At 38.5% G+C, this 26895-nt stretch overlaps 1 protein-coding gene across 2 annotated transcripts in view; it reads left to right on the top strand.

Annotated features, from left to right (window-relative positions):
- Positions 1 to 507: 507 nt before the first annotated feature.
- LOC133639184 (gamma-adducin-like) overlaps positions 508 to 26895 on the top strand; it is a 225128-nt gene continuing 198740 nt past the window's right edge. The window contains exons 1-3 of one of the 2 annotated variants that reach the window (XM_062032278.1): positions 508 to 629; positions 10033 to 10134; positions 10236 to 10334. The gene's annotated coding sequence lies outside the window, so the exon portion shown is untranslated. The remainder of the gene's footprint in view (positions 630 to 10032; positions 10135 to 10235; positions 10335 to 26895) is intronic. The other variant, XM_062032277.1, reaches the window with a different exon arrangement.

Genomic DNA, 26895 nt, shown 5'->3' with positions numbered 1-26895 from the left:
TTCCATCCATCCATTCTTTCATTCTCAAAATAATCTTACTTATCTCATTATATGTAATATGATTTACTTCACCAATTATTATTTATTTATGTATTTTTATTGTGATTACTTATGGTCGTATATTGTGAATAAATTGAGAACAGGAAGTAAACAAACGTTTTAGAAACTGTTATGTCAAAGAAAAGTGGTAGGATTAAATAAGCTCTGCTTCTTCCTACTCCTTTTCGAACATGTTGAAAAGAGAAACTGGAAATTGTGATGTATCATGTTGTATGCTTGCATGTTCGAAATAAACTCAAACTCAATGTAATTTCACTTTTGCTTTCAGGCCATTCGATCTCTCTTTGTTGTGCAATTTAAACAATTTTAGGTTGTAGCGCCCTTTGTCCACTAGATGGAGCTGACGCAGCATATTTGAATGCATCGCTAAATCACACGGCCCCTCGATTTGGCAAAAGAATAAATACAACAAAAAAAAAAATACATCGCCCATTTGAAATGAATGGGACCCCACATCCTGCCAAATAGTGAGAGAGCACTTCCGCTTGAGCCGGCGACGACAAGCAAATGAACAAACGTTGGTATACCTGCATATGTCTCTGCTGCGGATTGACATATTCTCGTGTTCGGTAAGTGACAGGCTTTTGTGTAACTTTCACTTTGACATGGAGACGGAAATTAGTACTGGAATGCCACAAAGAAGCAGCCTGTTTCTCACAATCACCGTGCCAAACATACAATGGAGCCTGGACACGTGCTAGTTGGATAATTACTGAGGTTATTGGTTTCAACGTCAGCCTGAAATGACGTCATGTTCAACAACTATAGGTCCCCCGTCATGTTGTATCTGTGGGACTTTTAGTTTGTTTGTGTTAGAACAGGCTTGTCGACTGTCATTTGAGTCACCCCCTGAAAATGAGCCAAAAGAACATTGGAATTGAAAATAAAAATGTCTCAAAACAACGAGTAGACAGACCACTGTGCTGGTGAAAATAATATTGCAAATATACACCAACTGTAAAGTCACACATTTGTCTGTAATATCATTTGACTACTTAAAGAAGTACACACACACACACACAATCTTGTATTTATTACCTTCTTGAGACATCCGAATAATGCCTACCTTTTTAAAGTAAAGTATAGAGATGTCCGATAATATCGGCTTGCCGATATTATCGGCCGATATATGCGTTAAAATTTAATATCGGAAATTATCGGTATCGTTTTTTTTATTATCTGTATCGGTTTTTTTTGTTTTTTGTTTTTAATTAAATCAACATAAAAAACACAAGATACACTTACAATTAGTGCGCCAACAAAAAAAACCTTCCTCCCCCATTTACACTCATTCACACAAAAGGGTTGTTTCATTCTGTTATTAATATTCTGGTTCCTACATTATATATCAATATATATGAATACAGTCTGCAAGGGATACAGTCCGTAAGCACACATGATTGTGCGTGCTGCTGGTCCACTAATAGTACTAACCTTTAACAGTTAATTTTACAAATGTTCATTCATTACTAGTTTCTATGTAACTGTTTTTATATTGTTGTACTTTCTTTTTTATTCAAGAAAATGTTTTTAATTTATTTATATTATTTTACTAATTTTTTTTAAAAGTACCTTATCTTCACCATACCTGGTTGTCCAAATTAGGCATAATAATGTGTTAATTCCACGACTGCATATATCGGTTGATATCGGTATCGGTTGATATCGGTATCGGTAATTAAAGAGTTGGACAATATCGGAATATCGGATATCGGCAAAAAGCCATTATCGGACATCCCTAGTAAAGTACCAATGATTGTCACACACACACACATGAGGTGTTGGCGAAATTATTCTCTGCATTTGACCCATCACCCTTGATCACCCCCTGGGAGGTGAGGGGAGCAGTGAGCAGCAGTTGTGGCCGCGCTCGGGAATAATTTTGGTGATTTAACCCCCAATTCCAACCCTTGATGCTGAGTGCCAAACAGGGAGGTAATGGGTCCCATTATTTTTGTCTTTAGTATGACTCGGACGGGGTTCGGACTCACAACCTACCGATCTCAGGGCGGACACTCTAACCCAGTGGTTCTTAACCTGGGTTCGATCGAACCCTAGGGTTTCGGTGAGTCGGGCTCAGGGGTTCGGCGGAGGTCAAGACACACCCAACTCATTGTGTAAATAAAAACTTCTCCCTATCGGCGTATTACGGTTACGGCAACAGCAGAAGTCACACTGATTTGCAGGTGTGTAATTTGTTGTGAGTTTATGCACTGTGTTGGTTTTTGTTATTTGAACAAGGTGATGTTCATGCACGGTTCATTTTATGCACCAGTAAAACAACATGGTAACACTTTAGTATGGGGAACATATTCACCATTAATTAGTTGCTTATTAACATGCAAATTAGTAACATATTGGCTCTTAACTAATCATTATTAAGTACTTATTAATGCTTTAAACGGCATGGCTTTATTATTACCCTAACCCTCTAACCCTGGCCCTAACCCTCTAACCCTCTAACCCTAACCAAATAACTCTGAATTAAGTCTTTGTTACTTAGAATATGTTCCCCATACTAAAGTGTTACCAAAAACATATAACTTTGTCTTGAATTAAAAAACAATTATTTTTTTTAGAAGGGTTCAGTGAAGGCGCATATGAAACTGGTGGGGTTCGGTACCTCCAACAAGGTTAAGAACTACTGCTCTAACCACTCGGCCACTGAGTAGGTTAGGACCCCCTTTTATAGATATATAAAGATTTGTATTTACAACATTAATAATACATGCATACAATTAGGGCTGCAACAACTAATCAATTAAATCGATTAAAATCGATTATCCAAATAGTTGGCGATTAATTTAGTCATCGATTCATTGGATCTATGCTGTGCGCATGCGCAGAGGCTACTTTTTAATTTTGTATTTTTAATTTTTAATTTTTTTTTTTACAAACCTTTATTTATAAACTGCAACATTTACTAACAGCTGAGAAACAATAATCAAAAAAAGTATTTCGCCAGTTTGGTGCCAGTATGCTGGTTTTTTTCAATAAAATACTGGAAAGGATAGATATGTAGTTTGTCTCTTTTATCCGATTATTAATCGAAGTAATAATCGACAGATTAATCGATCATCAAATTAGTTGTTAGTTGCAGCCCTACATACGATTCAAATATAAAAAAGCTTGTTTTGAAAAATGAGTTGGAATTTTAAAATGAAAACGGTGTTATAATAAAAGTCGTAATTTTACTCAACGCAAGTCCAAATTTTACAAGAAAAACTAAACATTTGTGCAGTGTTATGATAAAAGTTGGAATTTTACTCAATAACAGTCGCAATTTTAGAAGAAAAGCTAAACATTTTGGCAATTTTATGACGAGTCGGAATTTAATTCGACAAAACACAATGTTATAAGCAGACTGTAAAAATGTTGGCAATATTATAATAATAATTGCAATTTCACTAGGCAAAAGTATGACAAAAGTCATCATTGTACTCAAAAAATATCTCTATTTTACAAGAATGACAAACATTTGCAATATTGTGATAAAAGTCAGAATTTTATATGACAAATGTCACCATTTTGCATTAAAAAGTAATAATTTTACAATTTTATGAGAAAATATTGCAACATTACAGAAACAGAAAGAATATGAGAAAGTGTTCCCTATTTTATAAGAAAAAAGTGAACACATTGAGAAAAAGACTGCTTTTACTTAAAAACATTTTTTTTTAAAATTTTTTGTTTGTAATGGGTTTTTAATCTTCATTATTTACTTCGTTATTACAGTATTTTTTATTTTTTTAAATTTTTAAATTAAAAAAAAAAACAGTTTTTAAATAATTTTGGCCAAAGAGGGCGCATTTCAATTTCTTACAAACACTTGTTATTTCATATGTTGACCAGAGGGGGAGCACTTTTAAAACCGACACACTGTCAATTTGAAAAATCCCTCCTTTTTGTTAGATTTCACCACCAGGGTTGCAAATGAGACATTCTCTATTAGATGCAATGGTTTTCCATATTGGGACCATGGTTTATGTCCTAACTTGTTCACTGGTCCTCATATGGAAGGTACTTTTCCTTGTTGGTGTCTTAAGAAAGGCAGAAATACAAGAACACACACACACACACACTCTTGTATTTGTTACCTCCGAAAAATCCCTACCTCTTTCGGACCACCCTTTCTAGATATATAAAGATTTGTGTTTACAACATTAATAATATGTACATAATATGCAAATATAAACAAATTAAGCTTTTAGTTATTTATTTTTTTGGAATTTTTTGTTTGTAATTCGATTTTAATCTTCATTATTTACTTCAAGTTATTACAGTATGTCTCTATATACATATTTTTATTTTTATTTGTTTTATTTCTTACACACTTGTTATTACATATGTTGGCCAGAGGGGGAGCACTTCAAATTTTTACACACACTTGTTATTTCATATGTTGACCCGAGGGGGAACACTTTTAAAACCGATACACGGTCAATTTGAAAAATCCCTCCTTTTTGGGACAACCCTAATTTTGATCGATTTTTACCACCAGGGGTGCAAATGAGATCTCTATTTTTTGTTTTTTGTAATGTGCTTAAGGCGGATTACAAACGAGTCATGGACCACATGGCCCCTGTGCCGCACTTTGGGCAACCCAGCTGTAGAAGCTAACTGTTAATGGTTACTATAGTCTTAATACCGTATTTGTTCATCCTATGGTCACATATAGGATGCGGGTTGTCTTACGTCAGCACCAAAAGTCGTAAAATCAGCTGTTCACCTGGCGGGTTTTTTCGGGGATTAAGAGGGAAGTCCTTTAGCTGCCGTCTTGTTTTATCATGTGTTCATCAATGTTTACTTTTGTATGCACATTAAATCGACAAAAAAATCCTGACTTTGGAGCAATGTTCACGGACTTTAGTATTTGGCTCTCTATTAGATGCAATGGTTTTCCGTATTGGGACCATGATTACGGTCCTAACTTGTTCACCGTTCCTCATATGGAAGGTACTTTTCCTTGTTGATGTCTCAAGAAGGGTAGAAATACAAGAACACGCACACACACACATATACACACACACACACACACACACACACACACACGCATTCTTGTATTTGTTACCTTCTTGAGATTACTCTTTTGTAGATAGATAGATAGATAGATATGCAAAGATTTGTATTTACAATATAAAAAATATATACATACTATGCAAATATGAAAAAGCTTGTTGTGAAAAATGAGTTGGAATTTCACACGAAAAAGGTCACAATTTCACAAGAAAAACTTTGAAGTTTGGCAGTATTATAATAAAAGTCGTAATTTTACTCAACGGAAGTCAACATTTTACAAGAAAAACTCAAAATTTTTGCAATATTATGATAAAAGTTGGAATTTTATTCAAAACCAATCGCAATTTTACAAGAAAAAACGTAATATTTTGCCAATTTTATGAAAAGAGTTGTAATTTTACTTGACAAAAGTCACAATTTTATAAGACAACTTTAACATTTTGGCAATGTTATAATAATAATCAGAATTTTACTTGGCAAAATTATGATAAAAGTCATTTATGTCACTATTTTACAAGAACAACAAAAAACTTGGCCATAGTGTGATAAAAGTCAGAATTTTATATGTCAAATATCACCATTTTGCATTAAAAAGTAATAATTTTACATAAAAAAGTAATAATTTTACGATAAAATATTGCAATATTACAGAAACAGAAAGAATATGAGAAATTGTTCTCAATTTTATAAGAAAAAAGTCGACACATTGTGAGAAAAAGACTGCTTTTAGTTATTTTGAAATTTTTTGGAATATTTTGTTTGTAATTGGTTTTTAATCTTCTTTATTTACTTCAAGTTATCAGCGTATGTCTCTATATACATATTTATTAAAAAAAAAGTAATGTCAGCAATTCAACTTCAAAGGTAAAATTAGTATGCTATATAAACTCATTACATGCAAAGTGAGATATATCAAGCCCTTAATTGTTATAATTTTGATCATCATGGCTGACAGTTTTTGAAAACCCAAAATTTTCTCAGAGTTTCAATTCAGGGTTTTCATAAGCTCTGAGCCACCTCTGAAAAGCGCTCAATGCCAGTGGACAAAATGATGTAATGTTGCAATCTTTTAAATGTAAACATGTCAGCGTATCTCAAATAATACAAAAGACGTTCACTCTTGTTTGATTACTCAATGTATTATTAGAACACAGGAGAGCTTCTTGAGATAACAGCAGTATATGTGACATTCTCCTCGGTCTCCAGTGCCAGTTTGTGGCAACCACCCGGTGCCTGACATGGGCAAGGATCCCTTTTTGTACAGAGCGACTGTTTTAGTGATTGCTCTGTGCATTGTGCTTCATTCTCATCATACATGGTACCTTCTGTAATTGCTTTTCAGCTGGAGTTTGTTGTTGTTTGAGTTTTGTTCGCCTCGTAAAGAGTTGCATCTCCCCCACTCGGCTCGATGCTTCGTTTTCAGATGCTGAAATCATTTTGTTGTGCTGCTGCATTTTTTTAAACAAACTTTGCAGTGTGTCCCGCCTTTGTTTGCGTTAGCATTAGGTATTTGACTCGCCGCTATATCTCCGTACATAGTATAGGTTTACCCGAAGAGCTTTGCGCGATTCCTCCGTATTTATTCAGTTGTAGTGAAGTGTATTTTTTTTTTTTATGACCTAAGAATGTTTAAATGTTGCTTTTTACGATGTCATGTACAGTTCAAGGTTTTAAGATGGCTTCCGTTTGACCCTGCAAAGGACTATTAACGGGTCTATCCTCGTCATTGTGCACGCAGGGTCTAAAATATTTCAGGCTAGCTCATCCACGCAATTATCTGTTTTACACATTTATAGACATAGTACAATTAGTGCAGCAGTGTGTATTTATACAGTGCTGCTTTATTAGTTTGGACATTGTTATGGTTTGAACTAGGATGCACTACCACTTGATAGTACGAGAATTCTGGCTGTTTTAAAGAGCATCTAAAAAAGTCGTAAAAGCATCATGACTTTTTTAAGTTGCATTTTTGCTTTTTATTTTTTTTCAAAAATGTTTCTTAAGAGTAGTTTTAACTTGGGCATGTCAGTTGCCTTCCCAGCTTGTAGTGCCTACCCTGTTCATATTACATATGTGCCTTGTGTGTGGTCCAGTACTGTAAGTTGCTCTTCCTTGCAACGTATTTCAAACATTTCGAAAATGAAAGCTAATTGCTTGACTGATTTAGCCGGAAAGTATTCTTTGTTCCTTCAGTAGAAATCAATGAAGTGACTATGAAGTGTTGTGCAAACAAGGAAGTGTTTTACCCTTTAAGTAAACACCACATTATTCACCCGCTTTATAGGGCACACCCATGATTGTGTACGAATGCACAGTGATAAATCACAGGTGGCAGCTTTGAGCCCGGCTACCGTTACCATGGTTATGTACTGTTTTTGCTGCTCTGTTGTCTTTTATTAAGCCGGGTCAGCTTGTGTAACAAATGGTTATGCTCAGCCTCACTGTCTCCAAGATAAACCTCTGTCAACACGGCTTAGCATGGCCTTAAGGTTGTGCTTGTAACTTGTTTATTTGGTTTATTTTGTTTGAGTGGCTGACATCTCCCACACATACTGGACATCTGCCAGTATGTGACAGTGCATCCGTAAAGTATTCACAGCGCTTCACTTTTTCCACATTCCACAGCCCTAATCAAAATTGAATAAATAAATAAATGATAAATGGGTTATACTCGTATAGCGCTTTTCTACCTTCAAGGTACTCAAAGCGCTTTGACAGTATTTCCACATTCACCCATTCACACACACATTCATACATCCTTTTTGTCCTCAAAAGTCTCCTCACAATACCCAATAATAGGGTTGGGTATCGTTTGAATTCGAGCGATTCCGGTTCCGATTCCGGTTCTTTGTTTCGATTCCGATTCCTGGCGATCCTCGATTCCAATTCTTTTAAGAGGCAGGGTAAAAAAAAAAGTTTAGGATATTTTAAATGAGCTAGCTAACCTACAGTCTTTCTGAATGAAATAGTCTGACATTCTCCATCAATTTTAATTCTATTAACTTTTTATGAACTTTACTATAAATTCCTCACATGGCTGTTTTCAACTAGAATATAAATATCAAATCTATGAACTTGAATATAAATATTATAAATTATGAATACATTTTCCCAGGGGTACACTTTCCTCAAGAGAGCTTTATTTTTGAAAACCTCATGAAAACACATTTACACACAAGTGTATGATGCTGCAGGAAACCTCATGAAAACACACTTACACACACAAGTGTATGATGCTGCAGGTACTTAAAAATGTTACCGTGCTCCCACTGATGGGCTAACCTGGTGCAGAAAAGCAAATAAACAATAAGAAACAACTTGCAAAACCCAGTCCAGATTAGCAGCAGGTACAGTATAAAATCAGAGACAGTTCTTGTTTAGGAAAATGACCATATCCGCCTTCTCAGGCAGGATGCGTGAGCGTTCTGGACAGATAGTGTCTCCTGCTGTGGAAAATACAAGTTCGCTGGGTGTGGAAGAAGCTTGAACGCATAAATAGGAGAAAGCGCGATCTGACAGCAAAGGATAAGTCTTTTGTTGGTTCCACCGGACCACCACCATGCAGCAGGGACATAAGTATCGGTGGAACGTCCTGGTACATCTGCAGCTCTCTCTCCACTCGTTTCTTGATGGACATGGAGCTCTGTTATTTCGCGGTTATTATTATTATTTTTTTGTAAAGTAAAGCCACACTTTCGACCGCCGACGCTCGCTATCCATGCTTGAGCTTGACTGACTCGCTCGGCTATGCTAACATTTCCGGCGGTGGGCGCTTCTTCGTTGGTGCTCAGCGGCTTCTTCTTCCGGTTCGGCGGACTTTTTTTATTTTTTTATTTTTTTTCCGGTCGGCGGACTATGTATCGAAAATAGGAATCGAAATTTAAACTTTTGAACGATACCGGGAGAATCGGAAAGTTAGTCCCGGTTCCAATCGATACTCGATACCCAACCCTACCCAATAATCAGGGTTCGTACGGGTGCTTAAAAACCTTGAAAATGCTTGGATTTTAATGTTGCGTTTTCAAGGTTTGAAAAATGCTTGAATTTTGGGTGAAGTGCTTGTAAATGCTTGTAAATGTTCATCATATTTCTCTGCAGTCTGACTCAATAGGCTAATTATAAAATGAAAAAAAAAAGAAAAAAAGTTTCCTTTAAAAATTAAAGCTACACGCTTGATCTTACATTAGCCCTTACATTAGGTTGTAGTCATGCCAGAGCCGTATATACGACTCTGTGTCGCCCCCAAGAGGACAGTAGTGCATCGGTCCATCATGGCGGGAGGTTATCGTTTTATTGAACATTGGATGGAAATTATTAGTCCATTATTGGACTTGTTTGTACTGTGAAGGTCATGTAATGTATAATTTGTAACCTTTTTCACAACTTAGAGCTGAGTTAATATGAATGTGTTTGTAGTTTTTACACAACATGGTTGTATGCATTTCTTGCTCTATTATTTTCGTTGTCTACTAACTTGTCTGGCTACCTCAGTGAAAGCAAAAAAGTAAACTTTTGTCTTTTTGTTAATTTTTTATCGTAGCCACAGTTATAAGGCTAGATATGCTTAATGACAGGTGACTGAGGTGTTGTGAAACAAACAAAATATGTTCCTTTAATTTATTATCCTTATATTAATGTGGAACAGTTTTGTTAATAAATGAGTGAAATTGACATTTTGAGGGTGCGTGTATTTATATCACGTTATGCAGTTTACAAGCACAAATACTGTGTGAATCAATCTGTGCTGTTCAATGTCACTGAGTGCTGTAAGTAAGAAAAAGAACAAGAAATTTGAAAAACAACACAAATGGAGACACGTTTGCAAACACCAATGACATTGAATAGTCAGAAAGAGAAACACTGCTTCATTTTCTATGCCCCATTCAGTTAATGATAACTGCTGGTTCAATGTTAGGCTTAGGTTTGATCAGATTTTCCGTATTTTTCCTACAGACAGCATTTGGTGACCTCAAACAACAAGGCTATGGATTGATTCACACTGGTTTTACGCCTTTTAAAGGGTACTGGAAAAATGATCTTGAAAGTCCTTAAAAGGTGCTTGAATTTGGCCATGGAAAAGGTGTACGAACCCTGAATAATGAACATTTGCAAATGTATTAAAAGTAAAAAAATCACATTTACATAAGTGTTCACAGGATGTACAGAGACATTCTGGATGAAAACCAACCACTTCTCGTCCAACCTGATGGAGCTTGAGAGGCACTGCAAAGAGGAATGAGGAATTGCTACCAAAGGTGCGTCAACAAATTATTGAGGAAATGCTGTGAATACTTACTTGCTTTCCAGCTTGTCTAGAGCCTAGTGAGAAGGCCATTACAGTAGTCTAATTTGTGGAGACAAAGGCATTAATTAGTCTTTCTAAGTCTGCTTTGTTTATTGTTCATGTTTATTGGTAAATTTTGTAGAATAAAAAGCAGATGACAGACATGACACAAAACTGTTGATATTTCAAATGACAGCTTTCAGGCTTTAAGAAACGCTACAATAAATTAAAAATATAAATTGTGGTAGTCAGTAATAGTTTCATTATTAGATCAAGCAGAGTGGAAAAAAAATTATAAAATCACCCAATTCTGAGGAAATGATTTTGGAATCACCTTGTAAATTCTCATTTCCAATGCTAACACCTGCATCAGATCAAGGCGGTTCATTAATTGGTTATGATTATGATTTATTTTTTTCAGACATGTTAAACAAGCGAAGGTATTGGAAAACAACCTAAACTTATTGTATTGGAGATAGTCAATTAATGTTAGGTATTACCGTATTTTCCGTACCATTAGGCTCACTGTATTATAAGGCGTACTGCAGATGAATGGTCCAATTTTGATCTTTTTTCATATATAAGGTGCACCGGATTATAAGGTGCATTAAAGGAGTCATATTATTATAATTTTTTTCTAAATTGAAATCTTCCTTCTGGTCTACATAACATGTAATGGTGGTTCTTTGGTCAAAATGTTGCACAGATTATGTTTTACAGATCATCTTCAAGCCGCTTTCTGACAGTCGCTTCAGGATGCGCCGTTTTGTGGGCGGTCTTATTTACGTGGCTCACCTTCGGCAGCGTCTTCTCCCCGCCATCTTTGTTGTAGCGGTGTAGTGTGCAAGGACGGGAGTGGAAGAAGTATCAAAAGATGCAGCTTACTGTTTTAATGACATTCAGACTTTACTTAAATCAATAACAGAGCAGCATCTCCTCATCCCGAAACAACAACACCGGAAATGTGTACCGTGAAAAAACGTCTGACCGGAACTCTCCAATAACTAAAGTTGCTTGGGTGAATAATGTAAACTCACTTTACCGGTATGTTTTAGCGCTTTCATGGCGAGTTTACTGACAGATATAAGTAAGAACTTTACGCTATTTTATATTAGAAATGGCAACAGCGGAGGATGAATGTCCCATAACAAGAAGATAGAGAAAAAGAAGAAGCTTATCCACTACGGTGTCGGCACGGACTACAAAGGCGAATTTTTAGTGACAGGGTTAGTGCGTCTGCCTCACAATACGAAGGTCCTGGGTTCGATCCAGCGCTCGGGATCATTCTGTGTGGAGTTTGCATGTTCTCCCCGTGACTGCGTGGGTTCCCTCAGGGTACTCCGGTTTCCTCCCACCTCCAAAGACATGCACCTGGAGATAGGTTGATTGGCAACACTAAAAATGGTCCCTAGTGTGTGAATGTTGTCTGTCAATCTGTGTTGGCCCTGTGATGAGGTGGCGACTTGTCCAGGGTGTACCCCGCCTTCCGCCCGAATGCACCTGAGATAGGCTCCAGCACCCCCGCGATTCCGAACGGGACAAGCGGTAGAAAATGGATGGATGGTACCAGAAGGTAAAAAAAGTTGATTTTGCGAAACAAAACACCAGATAATGTCTTACCTTATACACACACCATAATGATACTCGTGTGTTGAAGCATAGTACAATCCATCAAGCGGTAGGGCTTCATAGCTTACCAAAGTCGTACTAAAACATTTTGATAGATTTTTGAGCGCCGTGTGTAATGTTCTATATTTTCAATGGAACATATATAATGGTGGTGTTGTTTACCTGAGTCATATTGCCATCATAGTGCAGCTTACAGTTATCTCTTATGTTTGACTGCCATCTACTGGTCACACTTATCATTACACCATGTACCAAATAAAATAGCTTCAAGGTGGGTAAGTTCAACCAAACTTATTCCTTACTTTAGGCGCACCGGGTTATAAGGCGCACTGTCAAATTTTGAGAAAAAAATTAGATTTTAAGTGCGCCTTATAGTCCGGAAAATACGGTACTTAAAGGAGAACTGCACTTTTTGGGGAATTTTGCCTATCATTCACAATCCCTATGACAAGAACACATGTTTTTTTTTTTTGTTCATGCATTCTAATTTGTAAAATATGGCGTATATTAGGTGGCTAACAATGCAAATCAGAGAGTAGTCTATTGCACCCATAATGCCCTCTAAAAAAACATTGAAAAACTGCCAACAATACTACATTTACATCTAGTGACCTGAATATCAACCAACTATTAGCGATATTGTTATTATAACTATTTTTAGCCATGCCGTCATAACAGAAAGCTAGCTTGTGCTGCTATATTGACATAATGAGCCGATGAGCTACTACATCGCCACTGAGCTGGTAAAAGTCTATTTTAGATTAGAAATTATACCTCTCACCTGGATAGTAGAAGGTTGTAACCATAAACCGAGAAGTTGGTAAACTTTCACATTCAGCTTATACCCGAAGATTTAGAGAAAGACACACAAAAAAACGCTTGTTTGTGGCCACCTTTTTAAAATATTTATTTAATTTTTATCTTCGGTTGGATTATGATTTAATTCTTCATCTAAACGGAACAATATGAACATCCCATCGGTCGGCATCCCGGTGAGAGCAGACACTGTACAGTAAGTGTTGGTTTTTCTATGTTCGTAGTTTATATATCTTGTTTAGCACTTAGCAATAATGCTGCATGATGCTTACGTTTCACTAAAGCTGGATCTGTTTAGCACACAGCCTCTAAAAGATGTAGCTTGTCTTCTGTATATTCAACCTCATAAATATAAGGTTCTGGATCATGATTTGTCTCAAAGTATTATTTGATTGCTCTCATGAAATCTGTCATGATTAGTAGTTGTTGTTGAAGGAAATAGGGAATGCTGTGATGCGTCTGTGAAATTAATATGCCCCCCTACGCTTTCAATGAGCACAATAAGTAAATATTGCATGTTATTATGAATGTGCCTGTTACTACATTACATATATACTTACAGAGTGTATATAAAACGTTGATGCAGGCTTTTGGATGTTTTTTAGAGTGCTTTATAGGTAGAATAGAGTGACTCCCGTTGGCTCTACTGTTAGCTGACTTTTGCTAACGTTCGTTTACGACTTGGAGTGCATTAAAAAAGAAAGACATATCAGAATCAGAATCAGAATAGTTTTTATTGCCATTGTTTGAGAACGGGTTCACAAACTAGGATTTTTTCTTGGTGCAACATAAAACACATTTAACACATATTTGGTAATAAAAAGAGCTGTAACTGAGCTATCAGATCTTGTTATTGTTCATGTGCCTGATGGCCGAGGGGAAAATACTATTCAGATGGCGGGAGGTGTGGGTCTGGATGGACCGTAGTCTCCTGCCTGAGGGGAGAGGGGAGAATAGTTTGTGTCCAGGGTAAGAAGAGTCAACTGTGATCCGACCCACACGCCTCCTGGTCCTGGAGGAGAACAGGTCCTGGAGGGATGGGAGTTTGCAGCCAATCACCTTCTCAGCAGCACGTACGATGCGCTGCAGTCGATGCTTATCCTGGAATGTGGCACCGGGGAACCACACAGTGATGGAGAAGGTGAGGATGGACTCGATGATGGCTGAGTAAAACTGCACCAGCATCTCGGTCGGCACCTTAAGTTTCCTCAGCTGCCGCAGGAAGTACATCCTCTGCTGGGCCTTCTTGATGAGGGAGCTGATGGTCGGCTCCCACTTGAGGTTCTGGGTGATGGTGGTGCCCAAGAAGCGGAAGGAGTCCACAATGGAGACGGGAGTGGGAGAGTCAATCAGGGTGAGGGGGGATGGTGGGGCTGTGACTTTCCTGAAGTCCATGATCATCTCCACTGTTTTCTGGGCGTTCAGCTCCAGGTTGTTGAGGCTGCACCAGGACATACGATATATGTGCTGGTCTCATAAGGATTGTGAATGATAGGCAAAATAAAAAAAAGTGCAGTTCCCTTTTAATATTGTCGAATCTGGCATTTTTTATGTTACTATTGTAGCTGTCATTGGTTTCTTCCCGTCCTTCATTTAACTTGATGTATAAATACAGTTGACGCTGAATTTCCCTCTGCTTATTCAACTTGCATGCCTTCTTAGCAATGTCAGAGTTGTGCTACGTCAAATGCTCATTGATGTAGAAGTTTTGTTTTTGCTAGTGAACTTGATGATAATGACAGGTGTGATGGTATGGTACTTTGATTGCCGAAAGATTGCCACCTTAGTTGCTCAGTCAGTAATGTGATGTAATGGGATCTTAGCCGAGGATGTCGTTGTGGCTTGTGCAGCCCTTTGAGACACTCGTGATTTAGGGCTATATAAGTAAACTTTGATTGATTGATTGATTGATTGATTGATTCATGTGTTTCTCAGCTGTGTCACAATTCGGGGGCTGCATCCTTCCAAGGACCCAGCCCATGCGGTCGACAAAGTGGGTCCGATGTGAATTGGGACGGTTTAGCCTACGGGACACTTCCTGGTTACGTCTGTGGTCCCCGCCCTTACTTTTACGTCACAAATCTGCTGCTCGGTCGCGCGATTGTGGTCTACGTAACATGTAATGGTTGTTCTTTGGTCAACATTTTGCATAAATTATATTCCACAGACCATTTTTAAACCGCTTTCTGACCGTCTCTTCAGGTTGAGTCGTTTTGTTGAGTTGAGTTGAGTTTGTGTTTATTTCGAACATGCATGCATACAACATGATACATCACAATTTCCAGATTCTCTATTCAACATGTTCAAAAAGGAGTAGGAAGAAGCAGAGCTTATTTAAGCCTACCCCTTTTCCTTTACATAGCAGTTGCTAAAACTTTTGTTCACTTCCTGTTCTCAATTTATTCACAATATATTCCATAAGTAATAACATTTAAAAATAAATAAGATTATCTAGAAAATGAATTGATTGATGAAATAAATTCAGAATGGTTATCATGGTTCTTCTTCTTTGTACTTTGTAAACAGTTGTACGTTTGGAGAGTTTCTTGAAGTGGATTATATTAGTACATTGTTTGATTTCTTTGCTTAATCCATTCCATAATTTAATTCCACATACTGATACACTGAAGGTCTTAAGTGTTGTACGTGCGTACAAATGTTTTAAATGAAATTTTTCTCTAAGATTATATTTTTCCTCTTTTGTTGAGAAGAATTGTTGTATATTCTTGGGTAGCAGATTGAAAATTCACTATGTAGTGGAATTTCAGTAGTTTTGATTCAATGTATAAAGGGTTTTAAATGTTCTCTATATCCAACATTATGTATCAGTCTAACTGATCTTTTTTGTAACATAGTTAATGAATGAAGTGTAGTTTTGTAGTTATTTCCCCATATTTCTACACAATAACTCAAATATAGTAACACTAGCGAACACTAGAGAATATGGAGTGATTTTTGGTCTAGAACATGTTTTGCTTTATTCATTATTGATGTGTTTCTTGCCACTTTATGTTGTATATTTTTTATATGAGATTTCCAGTCCATTTTATCATCAATCATTATACCTCGAAATTTGGTTTAATTTACTCTTTCCATTTGTATTTGTGTTTGACTTTCCCTTCTACTGTTACCAAATAGCATTATTTTAGTTTTACTGAGATTCAAAGATAGTCTGTTTTTGTCAAACCATCTTTTTAATTTGTTCATTTCTTCTGTTATTATTTGTATTAGCTTCTGTGTGTTCTCTGCTGAACAAAACGCTGTTGTATCATCCGCAAATAATACTAACTTTAAATCTTTTGTTTCTTTACAAATGTCATTTATATAAAGATTGAACAATTTTGGTCCTAGTATTGATCCCTGGGGTACACCACAAGATATATTTCGTATTGTAAATGTGTGTTCACCTAGCTTCACGTATTGTTTCCTGTTGGTTAAGTAACTTCTAATCCAGTTTAAGACCAACCCTCTGATGCCATACCATTCTAATTTTTTAAATAAAATATTGTGATTAATTGTGTCTAATGCTTTAGTTAGATCCATAAACACTGCTGCTGCACATTGTTCTTTACTATCTATTGCATTGGTAATTAAAGCCATCAAAGTTTAAAAATTAGCTCTGTATCCATATTGGTTCACAGTGAGTATTCTATTTTTGTTTGTGAAACTCTCTAATCTGTTATTGAAAAGTTTTTCAATGTTTTTAGAAAATTGTGGAAGTAAAGAATAAGGTTTGGTTTCTTAACGGTTCTCTTATCGATTTTTATTTGAGAAAAAAGAGCCAATTTATTATTTTTCCGTAGAATTTAATCATGTGAAAATTACACAAGAATGCAACATTTAGTAACATGTGATTTTAACTTATTATATGCAAAGTGAGGTATGTCAAGCCTTTATTGGTTATAATTTTGATGAACATGGCTTACAGTTTATGAAAACTTTGAATTGAAAATCTCAGAATATGTAAGGTTTCAAAAACTGTAAGCTGTAAAATGATCAAAATTATAACAAACAAAGGCTTGATATACCTCACTTTGCATGTAATAAGTTAATATCACAGATTAGTTTTATATTTGAAGTTAATTGCTGACACGAATGGACTTTTAAACCATGTTCTAATTTGAGTTTAAAAATTAGTTTCACCTGTATAATTTGACTGAGAGAAAATCAGGTTACAAGAAAACTTGCAACTTTTCTTTGACTAAAATTGAACATTCACCTACCGAAAATGCAAACTTTTGTCCACAAACTTAGTCATTGCTCGGTGACATTCGTTAAGCGGCAGACTTGAACTGGGGCGCGTACTTACTGGTTAAGCGGCAGACTTGAACTGGGGCGCGTACTTACTGCCTACTTAGGAGCCAGTCAGAATCTGTTTCTTGTCATGCTCATCCAAATGAGAAGGCATTAAATCAATCAATCAATCAAAGTTTACTTATGTAGCCCTTAATCACAAATGCCTCAAAGAGCTGCACAAACCACATCTGATCTTACATCAGGACAAGAAAAAAACTCAACTTAATGGGCTTAATTACAAACCTATGGGGAGGGACCGCAGATATGGGGATCCCCCCTAGTGACCGGTGCAATGGATGGATACAGTTAATAATGTGAAAGTCTAGTCCACAGTGAGGCCAGCAGGGGATCCTCTTGTAAGTAGACAAGTCAGCAGTGCAGAGAGGTCACCAGTTGATGCACAGAGGAGTGGTCCATATCAGGTCCTGATTTGGAACAGCTAGCGCAATTTTCGTGGAAACTGATCCGTGGTCACCTGATAACCTCTCCACGCAGAAGAGGGGGGCAGAGCAGAAAAGAGAGACAGCCGATCAACTGGTCTAAAAAGGAGTCTATTTAAAGTAGAGCTGAAACGATTCCTCAAGTAATTCGATTACAAAATATATTCAAGGAATTATCATTGCCTCGAAGCCTCATTTAGTTTTTTTAACGACATTTTGCCTCGTTTATTAAACAGTAGTCAAAGCTCACGTTTCGCACGGACTGTTTAAGTGTTGCAAAGCGTGTTTACGTCACAGATCATACGCCCCCTTCACTGCACAACACCGGTCTTTTAAATACGCTTGAGTTTAGAAAACTTTTTCCCCAACATAACTCACAATGGCAGACTCCGCAGAAAGCAGTGGACCAGAGCCATAGCAAAATGAGAGAATTAAGAAGCGACAAAGGTCGTCTGGGGTGTGGGAACAGTTCACACTAAAATCGAAGGAAAACGCATTTGTATGCAAACATTGCAAAATAGAGCTCGCATACCACAATAGCACAAGTTCGATGCTGATAAAGCATCCGATTGAGGGACGTGCAGAAGCGAGGCAAGTAATCTATTATCAAATGTAAACGTAAAAGTTGTTAGTAAAATAAATGTTATTCATTATGATAACCAGAATGTTCTCTCACTCCCTCAAAGTTATCAAATGCCGCCAAAGGGTGTTGAAAACTAACAACGCTATCCAAGCTGGCGTGTTCAATTAGCCTTTCATTGGTAACCACGCGAAAGCAGTCGTTCAAAGTTATTCAGGTTATTCAAGTCATGCAACCACATGCTACTTGGAAAGTTTGCACTTTCACTCACTACAGTCTCAATAGAATGTACGAGTTCCAAGTCATTGTTCACAGTGGTAGCACTTGTGTGCCAAGTTCCTGTCAGCCATATTAGTTATGTATATGAAGTTGCACATTTCAAATGCAGTATTTAAGGCACTACCTAATCCACTTTTTATGTTTGATATAATAAAAAGTATGTTTATTGTTTTATTTTTGATACTAAGAATATATTTTTATTTTAACTTTCTCAGGGAATATTAATTTTGAACTAATTTTATATATACATGTGTTTTCATCTCAAACATGGTATGTTGGCAAAATGAACATTGATTACTATTTTGCATGCAATGAATGCAATGAACTGTATTGCATTCTTAAAATGTAAAATTGTTGTTGTTATTATTAAGTGGTTCCTTTTTTTATATTGTTTATGTAATGTTGGCAGGTTGAAAACAGCTCAGCGGATTTGCGTAGAGAAACCAACATTTTAACAGCACCGTATAATAATCATCAAAAACGCACGAGAGAAAAGAACTTTGTTTATGCGATCACAGCACAAAGCGCACCTGTTTTTATTAGCACACACAAATTGGCACAATCAACCACGGATGCATTTCAGCTGTGCGTGTCAGCCTTCAATAATGAAAATCAAAAACAGGCGTTTAGGAAATAAAAGACAATTAGGCCAAACGCAATAATTGAGGGCACATCTTAACAGAGGTGGGACCAAGTCATTGTTTTGCAAGTCATAAGTAAGTCTCAAGTCTTTGCCCTCAAGTCCCGAGTCAAGTCCAAAGTCAAGACTGGAAAGTCCCAAGTCCTGCATTTTGAGTTTCGAGTCCTTTCAAGTCCTTTTAACCACAGACTTAATATATTTACACATATTGTGTATGCTTTTCTAATGCTGTATTTATTTATTAAAACAAGTGCATTTGAAATTGCAGGGGGAAAAAAGTCATGACATTGCACTTAATAATAGCACTATTAACCAGTAATTTTAAATATTTAATTCATTCCTTTACAGCATGGGTGTCAAACTCTGGCCCGCGGGCCAAATTTGGCCCGCCGTGTAATTTCACTTGGCCCTTGAGGCGATATCAAATTAACACTAGAGCTGGCCCGCCGATTATATACAGCGGCGGTGCCGCGGTAACACCGCATTCACCGCTAATTCTCATACTTGCCAACCCTCCCGGGAAACTCCCAAATTTCAGTGCCCCTACCTAAAATTGTCACGTCCACATTTAATCCAGTCCAACGAGCGCTGGCCCAGTCACATAATATGTGCGGCTTCTGCACGCGCACACAATTGAATGCAACGCACACTTGATCAACAGCGATACAGGTTACACTGATGGTTCCATATAAATAACTTTAACACTGTTAGAAATATGCGCCACACACCAAACAAGAATGACAAACACATTTCGGGAGAACATCTGCACCGTAACACAACATAAACACAACAGAACAAATACCCAGAATCTCATGCAGCCCTAACTCTTCCGGGCTGCAATATACACCCCCGCGCCCCCCAACCCTGCCCACCTCAACCGACGCACGGGGGGGGATACAGTGGTTAAAAAACACTGACTTAGTGGATCATCTCACAAGTGAGTCGGTTGGAGCGAGTGCTTCCTGTGGGCGAGCGGCCTTGTTCTCCGTCCACCAAGACAAAGATTGTGAATGACTGATACGAGGGCTCACTCTGTCCAGTCAATTCTACTGTTAAATAAACGCACTGAGGTGCTGAGAGAAATGCACAGAGTGAGACGTCCTTCTCTTGCTCCCTGCCTAAGAAAACAAGTACGCACATACATAGCAGTTTATCGATGCTGGCAGAGTATTTCAACATCATTTTCAGTTCTTGTTCGATTGATTGACTTATTGACTTATCGGCCCAGGCCAAGTCAGCATTTAAACTTTTTCCATGGAGCAAACGGTGTTTGTTATTGCAGCAAACACAAAAAGCTGTTTTCTTATACCCTTTTGATGCGAGGGTCAACAATTCTGATTGGCGAACATGTCTGTCAAGTAAATATGGGTGACGGGGAACAAAAAAACAACCAAAAACCCCTCCGCCTCTTGCGGTGATTTAAAACCTCAACATGCAGCCCTAATGCATGTGCACGTACGAGCCAGTCTGCCCCACAACAAGGGTTGGAATTGGGGGTTAAATCACCAAAAATGATTCCCGGGTGCAGCACCGCTGCTGCCCACTGCTCCCCTCACCTCCCAGAGGGTGATCAAGGGGATGGGTCAAATGCAGAGAACACATTTCACCACACTTAGTGTGTGACAATCATTGGTACTTTAACTTTAACTTAACAAGAGGATAGAGAAAAACAAGGAACTTATTGACTACAGCGTCGGATCACAATGGTGGACTCGCGAAAAGCTCTTCGGGTAAAACTTTACCATATATGGAGATATCTGCTGACGTCACCAATGGGGAAAAAGGCCACAAATTTGACAAATTCCATTCGGCTCGTTTGGAGAAGGTATGCCTCTATGGTTTGGTTTCAAATTTTCGAGACTTATGCAGATCCGATATACACAAAAACAGGTACCAATAAGTAAGAAAGGTGTGATTTGATTATAATTTGAATTATGATTATTTTTATTTTTGCCTTCTTGTAATTTTCTGAAAAGCAGTTTGAATTGCATTGTGTACAATTGGTGCTCTAAAAATAAACGTGCCTTGCCTTAAAACATTTAGAAAATGTTTTGCAGTTAAACATGTTATAATTGCCCAACTGGATGTTTTTTGTGGTGAATACCAATTGTTCGCTTAATGACTCATTATCACTTAACTGTTTTTCCTCAGTGTTTTCCATTCCTTCCTTCATGTGTACGTATTAGAGATGCGCGGATAGGCAATTATTTAATCCGCCATCCACCCGAACCAACATTTTATCAAAACCACACCAGCCCGCCACCCGCCCGTTGTTATATACAGTATCTAATACAGACGATGCAAGGCATTAGTGAGGTTAGAAAGCTTTTGCCTGTTAAAGAAAGGAGACTGATCCAATGCAGCAGAGACATTCAATGCGTGCCACGCATTAATATCTCTTGGCCACGCATTAGTGGCTAAGAGATATTAACGCGTGATAATATTATTTATCATTATTATAATATTATTGTCATTTCCATTAAAAAACTGTTGACTATTGTTGCCAATGCCCTCAGATCAGGAGTGCGTTCCTCACACTTTGTGTGCGCAGTTGCAGCAAGCAGAACGATGCTTTTAAGAAGTTAAAAAAATGTTTTAGAAAGACTAGGCCTATATTTTCGTTAGGTAAAAAAAATGTTCTGAATTTATTTAAATGAATATTAACTTTTTAACGTTATAATGCTCAAATAGGGACGAGGGCGGGGGGCACAGTGAAACGGTGAACAATTTCGTGACAAAGATGAACCTTTATTGATTGATCTGCAGCCATGACAAAATATCAGACAATCTCCATTGTCAACGACAGGCAGGAAAATAAAGATAAGCACATAGCCTATGTTGTAGGCATAGGCATAGGCTCATACGTTTTTAAGTTGAAATAAAAAATGTGCCTCATAAGCCTTAGGCTGTCAATCACACGCACAAACTTAAATTATACAATAACATATGTATATCATCCCTATTTAAACAAAAATAAATTAAATAAATAATAATAATAAATTACCTGCAACTTATTGGCCAAGGCAAATAGCTGAAGGGGGGAAATCAAACCCATCAGACTGCACTTTATCATCAAACTTGAATTATAATCGCGACAAACAAAGCAGGCTAAATAGCCCTACATTGTAGCCAATCGGAGATGTGCTTCACTTGAAAGCGAGGCCAAATAATTAACACACAGTAGTATATCTCGAATAGAAAAAAACCACAATAAACAACGCAATTGCCTTAATTCCTTTGCATTGTAGTGCGCCCAAACAACATGTAACCATCAAAATTATTCAGCTGACCGAACTCAATATAGGTTAGACATGGGCTTATTTGGTATAGCTAGGTAACGTAGACTAATTCGTTTAACATATCCAACCTGTCTACTTACTTTTTTTTTTTGTTAGCACTATGCAGGAATAACAACATTTAACTATATATATATATTTCCGAATTGGTTCAACCGCCACCCGCCTGAATCTATTTAAAATCTATTTTTTTCGTCATGTCACCCGCCCGACCCGCGGTTTATCCGCAGACTCCGCGATTGTGTCCGCAGACCGCGCATCTCTAGTACATATGTGTCTGTGTTTTTTGTATGTGGTGTTATTGTTGTTAAATGTGTGTTCTGGTTGCGAGCAGTTTCACAGTGATACAAGATGGGGTGCATTGGTCACATGTTGACCACAAACCCATAAAGACACATTAGCTCAAGAGGCAACACTTTAGATAGTTTGATAGAATGTATAACACTTTTTTTTTATAAAGCAAGGCAAACCAAGTTTATTTATAAAGCACAATTTGTACACGTGGCAATTCAAAGTGCTGTACAGAAAATTACAAGAAAGCAAAAATAAAATTATAAAGTAATCCTAAAAATATTCAGAATTCAACTAAAAATCACAAAATAAAATCATCATAAAAACAATCAGATTCAAATTAAAATCAAAAAGTGTAGATTAAATTATTTCAGTTGTCATATGCACAAAGTGTTTTCAGCTGGGATTTTAACATTGCCAACATTCAGGCCTGTCTCACATCTGCAAACAACTGTTCCATATTTTAGGAGCATACAACTGAAATGCAGCCTCCCCATGGGACTCTTGGCACCAGAGGGAGACCACTCCCTGAGGTTCTCAGAGGCCGAGATAGTTCATATGGTTCTAACATGTCAGCGATGTACTTTGGCACAAGACCACGGAAATACTTTGTGACAGTCGCGTGCTGTCGTGCGGGTTTGAGGGACCACCAAGGAAGGACATTCTGGCTAGCAGGTTTAGACTTCTTTTATTTTTCAATAACAAAGTCTCTTCCAGGTTGCTTTTCAGCCTTTCCGTCTGCTGCTCGCTCTTCCGCTCCAGCTTTTCAGCTTCTTGCGATGTCTTCTTCCTCGCGCTCTCCGTCTCTCTCGGTCAGCATCCGCTTCTCGCTTGCTCCTTCTCTTCTCTCCGTTTCTCTCTGGGCTCCTCTGTCTGACGTTCACGGCTGTCGCCCTTTTACTCAGTTCACCGGGATTACTTGATTGTGCCCAGCTCGGCGATCCACGCACTTGATGTTTGCGGCGTCGATCCCAGCGCGCCCCGCCTCACCGCTGGCTCGCCGTCCACACCTCCTCGCCGCCATCTTGGAGTGGGCTCCGGTGTGCCCTGCCTCGCTGTCAGACTGCCAGCCCCGCCCTTCCACATACCTGTACACAAGGAGAACTGTTTTAAAGTTTGTTATCTGAGCAAAAGGATAAATCTGTTCTCTTAAAGGCCTACTGAAACCCACTACTACCGACCATGCAGTCTGATAGTTTATATATCAATGATGAAATCTTAACATTGCAACACATGCCAATAGGGCCGGGTTAGATTAGTAAAGTGCAATTTTAAATTTCCCGCAAAATATTCTGCTGAAAACTTCTCGGTATGATGACGTTTGCGCGTGACGTCACGGATTGTGCGGACATATTGGGACACCATTGTGGACAGCTATTAAGTCGTCTGTTTTCATCGCAAAATTCCACAGTATTCTGGACATCTGTGTTGGTGAATCTTTTGCAATTTGTTTAATGAACAATGAAGACAGCAAAGAAGAAAGCTGTAGGTGGGATCGGTGTATTAGCGGCTGGCTACAGCAACACAACCAGGAGGACTTTGAGTTGGATAGCAGACGCGCTACCGTGAGTACAGCTTTGGCTTCCAAATATTTGATCGCGTGCCCGTACGTGCGTGCAGCTATGTGCATGTCACGTACGTAACTTTGGGGAAATATATGTGCTGTATGAACTTTACGGAGGTGAACGGTACTTTGGGCTGTGGGATTGAGTGTGTTGTGCGGGTGTTTGATTTGTATTGGTGGGTTATATGGACGGGAGGGGGGAGGTGTTTGTTATGCGGATTAATTTGTGGCATATTAAATATAAGCCTGGTTGTTTTGTGGCTAATAGAGTATATATATGTCTTGTGTTTATTAACTGTTTTAGTCATTTCCAGCTGAATATCAGGTCCCACCCGCCTCTCACAGCATCTTCCCTATCTGAATCGCTTCCACTGCCCTCTAATCCTTCACTCTCACTTTCCTCATCCACAAATCTTTCATCCTCGCTCAAATTAATGGGGTAACCATCGCTTTCTCAGTCCGAATCGCTCTCGCTGCTTGTGGCCATGATTGTAAACAATGTGCAGATGTGAGGAGCTCCACAACCTGTGACGTCACGCTACTTCCGGTACAGGCAAGGCTTTTTTTATCAGCGACCGAAAGTTGCAAACTTTATCGTCGATGTTCTCTACTAAATCCTTTCAGCAAAAATATGGCAATATCGCGAAATGATCAAGTATGACACATAGAATGGACCTGCTATCCCCGTTTAAATAAGAACATTTAATTTCAGTAGGCCTTTAAACCAATATTAGTAACGTATGCTTGCACTGTATTGATGGGTCCGTTTGATGTGTTTTATATTGTCTGAAGCAGAGGAAAATGAAACATGTTTAACATTCAATACAGAAAGGTGTTGTTGTTTGTTGATGTATTAGCTTCAGCGCTTTTTATGGACCTAGACCAGTGATTCTTAAACTGTAGTGGTACACGGGATTCATCTGTTCGTCTATCACTTTATTAAATATTCAAACACAGTGTTACTGGTCAAACTGTGTGTAATGTTAAATTGGCCAAAAATATTATACATACTTGTTAAATAAAATCTCTGCCTTGTTTTTAATGAATACTTAGGCCTACTACGCTACTGTATTTTAATGTTGGTCATTATGGGTGGGTCAGTGGTTCTTAACCTGGGTTCGATCAAACCCTAGGGGTTCGGCAGAGCCTCCGCCACGGAGGTCAAGACACACCCGACTCATCGTGTAAATCAATCAATCAATCAATCAATCAATGTTAATTTGTATAGCCCTAAATCACAAGTGTCTCAAAGGGCTGCACAAGCCACAACGACATCCGCGGTACAGAGCCCACATAAGGGCAAGGAAAAATCTCATCTGTAATCTTCAGCGGTGCCTCCCGTCCGGTCTAGCACCGCCTTCCTCAGGTCCGTGAAGTGCATTCTGGATGCCGCCGGTAGGCTGAGCGCCACGCGATGCGCCTCCCCTGTCAGGAGCGGCAAGAGCCGCACCCCCACTCTTCCTTCGGCCACGCACATGCTTTCGTCGTGGCCGAAAAAATGTCCAAAAAGGCATGGGGTTCCTCTTCTCCCCCCATACGGTTTATGGTGACAGCCGGAGGCATTGGCCGTGCCCCGCCCATCTGATCCGCCAACGCCCGCAGAACTTGGCACTGTTGGCGGCTGCTCGCTGCCAACTCTGCGAGCACGCCCGCGAGAGCCGTCAGGGGATCGTCCTCCCCCGCCGCCGGTGATCCAGCCAGGTTGGGCGCCAAATTCTGGAAGCCTCTTGCTTCCGGGTTCGTTGGATGACCCCCCAATGACAGCTGCATTCATGGTCTTGAACAGGGATTTATTTTTCAATAAATGTTCTTTGTGTTCCTTTTCAGTGATTGCGTTTACGTGTCAGTCCTCGCTCTCTCATGCTTGTGCTCGGGTTTTCTCTCCACCATCAACCACCCTCTCTCCTTCCCAGCTGCTGCCTTTAACAGATTGACAGGTGATTAGATAAACGCGCCCAGGTGGGCCATCTACTCACCTGTCGCTGATCTCGAAGCCGGTCCTGACACATGCCGCTTCGCCGCAGGGCCACGCCCCTCCACAGCTATTATAAAGCCACTTTTGTATTCATGTATCTACCTATATTTATAATAATGTAATGCGTTCAAATAAATATACCTCAAGTTGATGATTAATTGAATTAATAGATTACATATCCTATTTAAACAATCCATTGCTCATTGTCTTTGCAGCACTATAACATTAAAATCATTGTTTTGTGCAATTGAAGCTGGAAAAGGTGTGTTGCAATACACTCATGTCCTCACACAAACTGAAGTAAAGCGCTGCTCGTGTATGCATGCACACAGTTGGGTAGACAGTGTACAGTTCTGTCCTGCACAATTGGCTGATTCATTAGTGCCTCCTCGCGTCACAGATAGAAAAGTGACAGCAAAGTAACAACTCAGCTTTTTGTAGATAAATGACTTGACAGTGGTCAACACTGCATCTTTTTTTCCCCCTCACGCATGCATTATGCTGGCTGGATGATTTTAAATGTTTCTTAGCCAATATCTGAAGATCTATTTTTAATAATGTCATTGTATATCCCACACAGTATTATGAATTGATTTGTCAATCATTAAAAATATTAGATTTTCTTTCTTTTGGAGATTAACAAGTAATAATAAAGAAAAACAAATCAAGTGACGACACGCTTAATCATTCCTACTGATGACGTTTCCCACAGAATAGCCTACATTA

This window comes from Entelurus aequoreus, linkage group LG22 (assembly GCF_033978785.1).
Source record: "Entelurus aequoreus isolate RoL-2023_Sb linkage group LG22, RoL_Eaeq_v1.1, whole genome shotgun sequence".
Taxonomy (NCBI): domain Eukaryota; kingdom Metazoa; phylum Chordata; class Actinopteri; order Syngnathiformes; family Syngnathidae; genus Entelurus; species Entelurus aequoreus.
This window is presented reverse-complemented; position numbering and strand designations above follow the sequence as displayed.